Source organism: Magallana gigas, chromosome 10 (genome assembly GCF_963853765.1).
Source record: "Magallana gigas chromosome 10, xbMagGiga1.1, whole genome shotgun sequence".
Lineage (NCBI taxonomy): Eukaryota > Metazoa > Mollusca > Bivalvia > Ostreida > Ostreidae > Magallana > Magallana gigas.
The window spans coordinates 12,045,540-12,058,210 of NC_088862.1; the positions used below are offsets into that span (position 1 = coordinate 12,045,540).

At 30.2% G+C, this 12,671-nt stretch overlaps 1 long non-coding RNA gene across 2 annotated transcripts; it reads left to right on the top strand.

Annotated features, from left to right (window-relative positions):
- The first annotated feature begins 367 nt into the window (after window positions 1-367).
- Window positions 368-9,851, top strand: LOC105348713 (uncharacterized). 2 transcript variants are annotated; one of them, XR_010710230.1, is made up of 4 exons: window positions 368-1,294; window positions 2,771-2,834; window positions 5,665-5,991; window positions 9,470-9,851. It is a non-coding gene; the product is annotated as an uncharacterized lncRNA (long non-coding RNA). The 2 variants fall into 2 exon arrangements; XR_010710229.1 differs by lacking the exon at window positions 9,470-9,851 and having other exon boundaries at window positions 950-1,294; window positions 5,665-7,308.
- Window positions 9,852-12,671: the final 2,820 nt, after the last annotated feature.

A 12,671-nucleotide genomic window follows, 5' to 3' on the forward strand; every position in this document is an offset into this window, starting at 1 on the left:
TTGATATTATTTGTTTGCCATATTTCAATCTCCGTAAATGTCTGTCAAAGCTACTAATGAATGTTCTTCATATATTCGCTTCGTAATTGGAACCATCAGATTTCCGAACACCAAGGAAAAAATTGCATCACAAATCGCTTAATTCGGGGGGAGGAATGGTTTCAATCGCTCGCTTTTCATTTTGGGTTTCTTCAAGGAAAAATTTCAGCAGATTCATATCACATACGGGTTTTTTGAGAGTGTTTTTGTTTTCTTGATCATTTACAAATTTATCTATATCAGAGGCCCCAACTGATTGGAAACGTGAAGATGTACTTGCCATCGTCTGCTTTTTTGCCGGTACAATTTCAAGCCGATATTGAGAAAAAGGCAAACAAATACTGATCCCTTCGATTTTAACATCATAAATGGTTTCATCAATTTCAAATTTTGAAGATTTTACCACACCCGTACCCTCTCCGTCGATCTTCACAACTGTATTTTTAGAAATTCTGCTCACCGACATAACTTATTTTCATATATCATGCTTCTTCCATTATTTTACATATTAAATAAAGGACTATCACTGTCATAAAATATCTAAGTTTGTTATTCCACACAAAAATGTTAATTCCGACTTACAGAAATAGAATAAATCCTCAAATTAGTCTACATAACATCTGCATACTTAAAAAAAAACAATCTCATTTCACCTACATCATTTAGACGTGGTACTAAAAGGCGAATAAAAACCTGTTTAGATGGTTATAACTTTATTTTTAATTTGGCTTGTCCCTCCGCGTGCTACCTACGTGTAATACATTTTATTTGTGTTTGTCTAGAAGTTAGCATCCTTCAACTTTTACATTGAAAATATGTTCAATTAAGGAGGTTAGATGGTCAATAATTTACCAATCAGATCGACATTAAACTTTTAGACATGGTTTTATAGCTGTAAATCATTATTTAGTTATAAGATTTGAAATCTAAATAATTCCCTATATGTTTACACAAACTTATCCTTCTATAGACAATTCAAAATGGCCACGACAACTCAACCCGACATGCGATTATATAACTCATTGTTTGGCTTGGGGCCAATGTTTGTCATGCAGATAACTATTGCATAATTTGTTTAAAACCAAACAACCAATCGATGGGAAGCATGAATATCCAGATATGATTATAAACGTATGAGAGCCCTACTTAAAGCGACCTTTCGTTTGACCTTCTTCTTTTTTGATAAATGCGCTATATGCTTGGCAAGTAGTGTTAGGATCATGGGACTACGAAAAACGTTTACACACATTTTCAGGTATGCTGTATTTTTCATTTTAATGAATTCTATTTGACTTCAAATGAAGATTTTATACTCACATGAAAAACATGTACACGATAAACGAAATTTATGTACATGTAGTTTGAAATTAGAGATGGTCACCCAGAATGTCGGAACTTCAGAGTAACTAGCTGTAAAATTAATTTGACTTGAATGGCACAATATTAACTGCTACATTTTGTAAGCAATAAGAAGGGGAAAAAAAAGTTTTGGCTTGGATAAAAGTTTTAATCTACGCAAGAGCTAAAACTCATTTGACTGCAAAACAGTTTGGATAAAAACTTAGAGTGGAAAGCAGCATGACTTCGCTAAAATTCTCCTGAAAATGGTATCTTACTTCAGTTGGACGTTTATGCTTTAAAAGTCGATTAAGTAAATTGTACAACACTTGCGGTTCTGATGCATCTTCTATTTTGTGTATTCTTCATACATAGCATATATTTAGACACAATATAAACCGTAGATTTTTAAAATATCTAAATCTAAAAAGACAAGCGACCTACTATGTTTATCTCAAGATTTTATGAATCGCGAACTGTAATTCCCTAGATACCAAAGTTTAGAACTAAACAATGACTTATGATCAATAAGAGTGCAAAAGAAACATTTGCTAAAATGTGGATATTTACAAAGTGAAATACAATATTCACATATTTTTTTATAATTTCAAGACATGCACTATTTCTTTCCGAGTTCAATATTTTTTTCATAGATTTCCATCAAGTACAATATAAAATTAAAAGTATCTATAATGGGACAATTTTCAATGACCTAACAATTTTGGGCCAAATTTGTAATTACAGATTTTTTTTTTAATTAAAGGAGAACAATCTTTTAACAGTAGTAAAAATGTCACGCAGTTGAAAAAAAATATAACAAATGCTTTGTTTCCAGATCAAACGACATTATTTTTTAGCTAGTTAGTACATTTTATTTTTAAGAAACAAAGTCACCCTTTGGTTCTAAAAAATATTTGAAGGAACCTAGAAACGTTTAATTTTTAGATTGAAGTTTCAAAATTTTATTTTATTTCATTTTTATACATAAAAAAGTTTGCTTATGAATGCTCCAAAATTTGCCAAATTTTGATTGCTAGAAGTCAAATTATAAGCAAGAGCAGAGTCAGATTTCTTTTTTGTGTTAACAAAGCTCGAATCTTCTTTTTGTTAGCAAATAATGTACATTAAAGAAATTACCATATTGTTAACAAAATAGCTTGTCAAAAACATATAATAAGTTATCTAATGTGTTTTTTGATAATATTTTCAACAAAAAGGCAAGGTTCAATTGGAACTTTTACCAATACAACCCATATACTTTCACATTTGCTTTTTGTTTTGGTTTTTTTTTTTTGTTTGTATTTGGTTATTTAAGAGCGCAATGCCTCACCATTTCTGTTCTCCTTGAAATAAAATTGAACCGTATTAAAGCAGAATTCTTTTTATTCAATAGTGTAAAATGATCTACTACGGTCCATGCCAGTTCATAAAAATAATAAACGAGAGGAACATAGATAGTAAGTATATATATCCATACATAAATGTGAAAAAAACCCAATTAAGATCGAAATATCAATTCAATTCAGTTCATTCACTCAAACCATGAAATGCACGTGAAGTCAATGAGTATCTTTATATATATATATATATATATATATATATATATATATATATATATATATATATATATATATATATATATATATATATATATATATATATATATATATATATATAAAGCCTTGGTACAGCAAAAAATACTTAAATAAATAAAACAGAATGCGACAGTCCAAATTTAGAGCCGACATGGCTGAAAGCACTAGACCTTAAACAGTAAACAATTTATTTAATTTGGACTGTCGCATTCTGTTTTATTTATTTAAGTATATATATATATATATATATATATATATATATATATATATATATATATATATATATATATATATATATATATCGTTAAAAAATCTGAGGTACATTTTATAAATGAATAGATAGATAGTAAATTAATATTAAAGAGGTATAAAAATAAAATACATACAACGAAAATAGGATGAAGTAAAACTTTGCAGGAAATAGCGTATTTTTTTTCAGATTTGTAACACAAGTACAAGACACAATTTCAAAAGACTACATAGTATTTGGTGCTGAACAGTGTTTATCATCAAAATATTTATGTCTTAACGTCAATAACTTTTTACATTCAAGAATATAATGGAATTCTTCTGCAATTTGACCTGGATTACAGAGTTTACATATTCTTTGGTGTAAAGGAATATTGTATCATCTCCCAGACTTCACTGAGAGATGGTGGTTTGAGGTTCAACATTTTATAAAAATATTTCTGAGTTTATGTGGCAATATATTAATGTAATTTTCATAACTAAAGTTTTTCTTCAAAATCTTGTACATTTGCCCTTTTGACGACTCAGATATTTCACTAAACCATTTTTAATATATTGGTTTTGTAACCTTTGTTTTACAATTGCAGAAATCCTCTTTACATTTACAGCATTTTTTTCAGACTAAATATTTGAAAAACCAATACCGCATAAATCTAATATGGGAGTAATCGGAGATGAACGGAGACAGTTTTATGAACTTTTGTCCAATTCAACCCTTAATTTTCTTTAACGGTCTTTGAATATGGCCACGATTCAACAAACTGAAGCATAATATAAAAGCAGATGAGAGTTTTATTTGCATTTTGTCCTGAATTATGTTTTAAGAAGTTTTCCCTATTTGACAAAATGTAGAACCTTTTCAATTATATCAAACTTAAATTTTGAAACCAGAAGATTTAATCCCGTACCGACCAAGTTCATATCACGGTGAACTTTTTAACAATGCTGTTATTTTAACTTTTATTTACAATTAAAAAAGGCAGATCGTTTAGAATTGTTAATCCAACCGAAAAGTGATAAGCGCGTATTATGATGGTTGTGAAGTAATGAAAACGTTCACAAAGAATAAAACGTTTTCGCTATTCAATAGATTCATATAAGGAAACGTATTCGCAAATGTAAATATTTACAGTAGCAAGTCGAAAGAAGTTTGTAAAGAATATAGAAAATAGTCCAATTTATTTACGTTTTAAGCGCCGTCGCAAACCCATATATCTATATTTTGAAACGTTGATTACATGTATATCTTCAAATCAGTGTCAAAGTCGCATGTCTGCTTTATAACAGTAATTTGAATTTCTTGTTAGTATCTGAGCTATGTATCTCGCTTGTAACTTGCAGCTGACTTCTGATAATCAAATTTTGGTCAAGCATTAAAAATGGAAGTTAACAATCCTAGATGTAAACTATTGATAAAAGAATGTTTGAATTTAAAACTCAAATCATATCTTTAGGGCCGATAAAGTAAACGTTTTGCTAAATCTTGCGAAATCTTAAGATAAGCATTGTCATTTTGTATATTAATGAACAAATGTGAGCGAAAAAAATATATGATAAAAAAATAAATTGTCTTGGTTTGTGTAATAACGCAATTTAATTGTCCAATTAAAGCTTTAAATGTATACGTGTAAAAATAGTCATATCTTTCATAGAATATAAATTTGCTAAGAATTATTTTTATTATAAATCAATGAGTTCAAAATTTATTTCACATCAATTACCATTTTAAAACAAATTTATCAAAGTTAACGTTCTGGTTGAAAAATCAAATACAAAAACTTTTTCAGCATTTAGAGGTTAAAATCCGAATAAGCAAATCATTTACAAAGTGAAAGTAGAATATTTCTAATTTAAATTGTACAACAGCCTGTTTTTCCCCACAGTTTCTGAATTGGTAACGTTATACCTGTATTTTTTATCTAGTTTTATTGTCTCCTAAATGGTAAAACAACAATCCTATTTGTAATTAATACCATTTTTAATAAAGAATTAAGCGTCATATTTTTTCAGATTAGTATTTCATGAAAGATACAGAAATTGTTTACTTGACTAACAAACAATTACAGTGTTATATGACATGTGCTTTGTTTTTTAATGTACGAAATTTTTGAGAAGATTGAAAAGGATAAAACAAAAGCTACAATGGCTGGACGTAATACTTAATTGGTCTATAATTACTACATGTATAGTAATTAACCTACTAGTGCACAACTTGTATGCCTGCACGCGATTTATTCGTATTTCCCGACATTCTGAATATAACCTGTTTTTACCACTGCTATAACAAAGGGCACCCAGCAAAAAATATCCATGTAACGGAGTTTTATTTTTACATACGAATGCTCTGGCAATCACATGATTAAACTTTTGACCGTCTCAGATTTGTTTAGCGTGTCATTTTACCCTTCTTTTATTAAAAGCTGACGTTTATTTTTTTTTTTAGACCAAGGCTGATAACTGTTGGAGTCTACCTCTATACCAACACCCTTACAAAAGGGATGTGGATTCATCGCCTTTTTGAATGACTATTCAAATTTTTTACCACATTTGTAAGAATGGGGATTTAAGGAAATACTAAGGCGTTTGCTGCACGCATTTCATATTGATGCTAGACTGGAAAGCTACAAAAAACATTTGTAAGAATGGGGATTTAAGGACATAAGAAGGCGTTTGCTGCACGCATTTCATATTGATGCCAGACTGGAAAGCTACACAAAGCAACACTAGTTCAGACTAGTTCACAGAATAAACACTCTGATGTTTTACTTTGGTTAAAGTTTGGTTAGATTGTACGGAAATCAGTCATACTAGTTCGACTAAAAAGAAATTGTAAAAGGAAGATCGACTGAATTTGAGATAGTGACCTATCTTTATTCAGATTTGCTTATGATAAAAATTTATCAATTTCAAAGAGCTGATCTTTTAAACAGCTTTGATTTCATTTTGCACATTTTAAAAATCTCAGAGAAAATTTAAACAGATTTGAGTACTCTCCATCAAATAAGGTCAATTAAGTGGCGGTAAAAAAACCCTAGGTAACATTTGTGGCTGAAATAAGCGTTTGTGTTTTAAAAAAAACCACTATTCTTTGAGAAAGCCGGACATTACTCAAGGTACTAGACATCACTGCACGAACTTAACTTCCCTAGAGGATGTCACTTCTTAGATCTTAAATTTACTTTCTTTTTTCTGGCTAAGATGGTAGATGGCTCTTTTCTCAATTTAATAATTGTACCTCTATTGTATTCTTTCATCTTTTTAAAATGTATCAAATTTCGGAGTGAACTACCCTGGAAAGGCCTCACTTCTTAAGGGTCCCAAGTAAAACGGTTGAAGTCTCTTCAGTTTGTTTATCTTGGGTGGTAGAAGACTCCGTCATTGATGAAATTAACCTGGATTATATTATTATCCATATTTTTTTTTTCCAACATATCCACTAACCCCTTTAAACTAATTTTAATTTATTGAATGTTGTTGAATGCGCAAATCTGAAGGATAGGGGGTCGGCCCGTGGAAAACTCAAAACTCTCAATCTTACATATGATTGTAAAATTAATCAAAACATGCGACACCCCCCCCCCCTCTCTTGGAAACCTTAGGGATCCACCGGACCCCTCCCTTCCCCTGGAGAAATTTTCTGGATGTGTTTTTGTTGCAAATACGTTCCTTTCACTTTGAGAATAATTGAACTACTTGACATGTTGTCAAGACACGATCGTTTAACGTTTATTTTTCTCAAAATTGTTTAGCAGTATTATGATTATAAAAGTTCAGATTGTATTTATTAGTCGTATGATTTTTCATATTCTGTTTATTTGTTTCTCGTTTATTCTTTCAGAAAATCGTACGACATGCAATAAAAATATTAAAAGATGGTTAAAAAACCATAAACAACATCATCTTTCCAAACTTTTATCATATAAATTTCAAGCAACTAGAATAAATTCTACAAGAACATATCAATCACAGTGTAAATTTGTTGGGGATCATTCTTTATTTCTCAAAAAATATTCATTATCCAATAACTCAGAAAGTAGGTCATTAACCTTCTTCTTGAAAGTGAAAAATAACAATGCAATCAAAGGTCTATTTCAATATCATTTTTTTTTCATTCCGAGTAAATGTCCTTAAAGAAAGTTTAATTTTAAACAGCCTTGAATCAGCTAGTTCTCACTGTGTTCTCTATCTCTTAAGTCTGTTTAGTTCGATATTTCTGACATAAAATCAATAAAATTAGTTTATTAAAAAACAAATTCATCAAATTGAACTTTAATTCTGTACTGTCGGAAAAATTTATATCGACAAGGAATTTTGAATACGTAAAGATTTTGCTGCTTAGTCCATAATGCATTGACAGAATTGAAAAAAAAAGTCGCACAAACATGGATAACATTTATTCATTTAGCATGGCTGAAGAAAATGTTTAAATATTTGCACTCCAACTACAACTTTACAGCTTTGATTTAAAGGTTAAAGGGGAGTGACTCAATCAAGATCTTATTACTGTTAAAGAGCAAAAACTTTTCAATGAATCATTTTGTAAAAAACGTCAGCTAACTCTTGTTCCTTTAAATGGCTAAAAACAATAAAAAATAAATATATGATGAAATGTTGTAAAACTGGTCATTTTGTGATTTAAAAACCTGTTGTTTTATACAAAAGGTTTAATATGGAGGGCAAAGTAGTTATAATTTCTTCCTTTCCTCTGTCCTGATTAATCATAGAAACTGGAGAAAAAAAGCTCCTATTAAAAAAATATCTAAATTTAAACTATCTAAAACAAGCATTTATATTAAGATTTCTAATCATTTTGAACACAAATATGATTGTTTTTAAAAATGGTTACGTTTGTTTGATGGTATAATTATTTATTAATGATTTATAAAGACGCCCCTTTCTTCAAACAGCTAGAGAATATAAATCATTATGATGGGTAAATGTGTTTCCTATCCAACAAATCAACCCCCCCCTTCCCCCCTCCCCTCCAAAAAAATGGATTAGTTACTATGGTATTTTAATTATCTATTTATATCATGAACCACTAGGGTAAAGCTCCGTTATTGAAGCAAAACTGAAATATATCTTACAGGTGACTGAATGACATAACTTTTCCATCATTATGTCACCTTTCTAGATTTTAATGTTAACATTTTGTTGAATGACTAGTAGAAAATGATCACGTGATGGAAATCTGTGACAGACACAGAATAAAGTTCTACAATCAGGTCAACTGAATGTTAACTGAAAAGCTGAGATAGGTGCTTAAAGCCAAAGCTATGTATACCTTTCAACCACTTTTCAGTCAGATTTTAATTGACTGAATGACACCAGCTGCATTCTGTGAGAACATTCGTAATTGAATGTAGAATGGTCGTTCACTTTGATTTCAAACCTACTTTTTTCTTTAAGGATACTCTCTGCTGTATTCAGATGGCATGTATGTATAACAAAGTCTGAAAATTGATATGAGTGGCAAACCGTTCTTTTTCTTAAATCTTTATCTTTGATTTTTCTTCAAACAGCTAGAGAATAGAAATCAATAAGATGGGTTAACTAAGTTTGATCTTGTATTTAAAGCAATATAAAATAGTAGTATTGTGATTTCTTTTCAATTTAAAATGTTATGTTCCTTACAATATTGTTCAGTGTAATTATTAAATACGATTTTGTGAGAAAATATGACAGTAAATATTTTATTCTTTATTATAGGCGACCATCGACTCTACCACCTCCGCATTCCTTTTTTTTTTGTAAACTAATTTTTTTAGGTTACATAAATTTAATTTGCATGGCTGAACAAAATATTGAATTCTTGCACTACAGTATACAATCACGCTGATTAAATATGATGGTTAAAGGGGGACGACTGAGGCCCAAACCTCACACTGTAAAAGAGACGGACTTTTGGGGGTAAAACTTATCGTGAAAAAGGTCAAATAACAAAATCCAATTCGCTGAAATGCTGTAAAACTGATTGTTTGGAAATAAAAATAACGAAAAGTTGTTTTATATAAACTATTTAATATTGATGGCATGGTAATTGTAATTGCCTCCATTTCTTCTTTTCCTACTGATCCTAGAAACTGGCGAAATAGGCTCCTCCTAAAACTCTAATTTTAAATTGTTTATAGTACTATATCTTATGAGATTAAATATAGAATAGAATAAGAATATTTAAAAAGAATGTGTTTGTTTGATTGTATAATTATTTATTGATGTTTTATAAAGATGCCCATTTCTTCAAATAGCTTCAAACAGGATGAAGTTCTGTCATCAGGTCAACTGAATGTTATCTCATCAGGTCAACTGAATGTTATCTGAAAAGCTGAGAAAGGTGGCTGAATGCCAAAAATATACCTTATAGTCAGTTTTCACTCAGACTTTAGTTGACTGGATGACACAGCTGTACCCTGTGAGAACATTCGTTTTAATGTAAAATGATCGTTCAATTTGATTTCAAACTTTTTTTTCTTTAAAGATAGTCTATATTCAGGTTGCATGTACATGTATGTATTAATAACAAAGTCTTACTATTGATATGGATGGCAAATCTTTCTTGTTCTTGAATCTTCATCTTTGATGTTTCTTCAAACAGCTAGAGAATAGAAATTAATATGATGGGTTAACTAGCTTGATGTACATGTGTTTGGTTTAAATGACAACGACGTTTTGTTTGTTTCCTTCTCTGCTTATTCTACATACGGCTAGAGAATAAAAATCAATATGATGGTGCAAAAAAGTTTCATATATTATAGAAAACGAAAAAGATAATAGTGTTTATCTTTTTTTATTTCTTATGAGACTAAAAATGCTTAAAAATGACGTATTGTTCGAAATATTCTTTCCTGGTCATTTCTTCAAACGGCTAGAGAATAGAAATCAATATGATGGGGCAAAAGAGTTGATATATAGTAGAAAGTATAAAGAAAACAAGCCATAAGCGTTTATCTTTTTTATTTCTTATGAGGTAAAAAATGCTTAAAAGTGGCGAATGTTTTTTTTTTCGACATTATTTTTCCTTTTCTGTCGTTTCTTCCAACGGCTAGAGAATAGAAATCAATATGATGAGTCAAAATAACTCTCACTGATATATTAAAGGGTATGTTAAGAAAAGAAAATTAAAGCGTGTATCGTGTGTCTTGTAAACGTCCACGCTTTAGACAGATTGATGCATTTGTTTAATGTCTTTCTTTATTTTATATCCTCTTATCTGAAAGAAAAAATGTTTTGATATAAATTAAATTAAAAAAAAGTGTGGCATACATTAATCTCCTAAAAGTGATGATACTTTATCTCAACCATGATAGACATCGATGTTTTATATTAGCAATTAAAAAAATCATTTACTCATTAAAAAGTTTGTTTTTCTTTAAAACGAAACTAAATCCTGATGAAGGATTTAGCTTGTCGCATTTTCCTTCAAGCAGCTAGAGAATAGAAATCAATTTGATAGGTCTAAGATAGCCTGATATCTATCTCCGTATGTAACAGATACTTGTGTCTTTTCACAAACACTTATTCAAAAATAAAAATTTTGTGTTACGAATATATACATTCTTCCTACAAATGTTTATTAAAAAATAAAACATGGTGTTATGACTTTAAAACAAAATCAATTAATGGTGTGTCAGGCACGTAGCATCGTTTTTGAAAGTGGGGGGGGGGGGGGCAGACTCATCCAAAAAATCTTGACAGGCAAAAAAAAAAAAGGGAAATATAAACTTTTCCAAAATCATCAAAATCCTAATCCGGGGGGGGGGGGGGGGGGGGGGGGGGGCATAGTATATAACTTCATTTTCACTCCTCATTTACTTATTTTCATATCAATTTTTTACATACCCTAAAAAAAAAGTGGGGGGGGGGGGGGGGCAACTCCATGATAATTCAATTTTTTGTATGTAAATGTAAATGCAGGCCCCCCCCCCTGGCCCCCACTGATGCTACGTGCCTGTGTGTGTTAATATTTAAGATATGAAATGTTTAAGATATGAAATGATATGCTTTGTACGTGCATTTGAACAATATAACCACCAGACGGTGTTTTGAACGTTGTGCTCATTTATAATTGTTTGCTAAAGAGCAACAGAATCTCATATGACCTCATTGGTTCTCCCCCCCCCCCCCTCTCTTTCTCTCTCTCATCCAAACCGCTAGAGAATAGAAATCAATTTGATGGATTAAATTTTAGGTGGTTGGTATGTGCATGTAAGCAGCGTTATGTACATGTATCTATATTTGTTATATCTGCATCTCTTTGTTTTTAATGTCAAATGAAATATTTAATTTTTAAAAAAATGTATTCTTATATGACCTGAAGTCTTTTTGTTTTGTTTTGCATAATACATTGTACATTATTTTTGAATACATTATAATTATGTAAAAATACTATTGCCTTTGTATTTTGATTTGTTATAGTATTTGGATTTTATAATGTCGTTCAACTTGTGTTGCAAATCAATTCAAGTAACACGTCACAAGTATTTGGAAATATTTCCAAAGAAATCTTTTGTTAATCATTTTCTAGCTTTCCAACCGCATAAAAATACATTGTCTGAAAAACTTTCTTTAAACTTGATAAACTAAGTCATTGTCTCTAAAATTAGATACACATACGTGAAGCGTGAATTTAACATTAACCAGTAGTAATGGATAATTTATGATTGTTCAAAAATAGAGCATTTAAGTAAATTCCCTTTAATAATGCCAAATGAATTGTTTTATATTACTTTATAAAATATATATCATTTTCAATACCCTGTTATCAGTGCAAATAAAATGTGCCATCTGATAAAAAAAATACGAGAAAAGAGGAAAAAAACCTAAACGTGTATATTTCCACAAAAAAATCAAAACTTGTTTTAAACTTACCAGATTAAAAACTGTTGTGCAAATGCAGACAGACTGGGTTTTTCGGATCTTTTGTACATTGATAAAAGCAGGCAAATTACATTGCGCTTTTCCTCCCTTTCTGGAACATTTTAAAGGAGTTTTGCCCACAAGAAAAATCAATATCAGCAGAAGTTTATCTTTAGATACGTTTAAACGGGTGTGTGAAGATTTTTATTTTCAAAGCAGAAACTTCCTTAATTAGCATAGTTTTAATCATGTCTATGATCAGGTGCAAAAGACTTTTCATGGTGGAGCCTTCTTCTATTACCATTTTCACCCCTGCGAATGGTATTGTCATTTAAATTTTAGATCCCGTGGTTTTATTTGACCCTTTCAGTTTCGCAGTGAAAAATCGTGCCTCGTGTTCATAGTCTATTTTAGAGAATCTAAGTACTTGTAGTCAAATATAAATTCTAGAGGTTTATTGATTTTAAACTTTATCTTTATTAATTGGTAGATAAAATGTGTTCTAGAAATAAATGTGACAATACAAAAAAAAGTTCTTTTTTCTGCTTTTGCGACAATTACCATGCGTTTTAGAAATCCTCCCTATGAATTAAT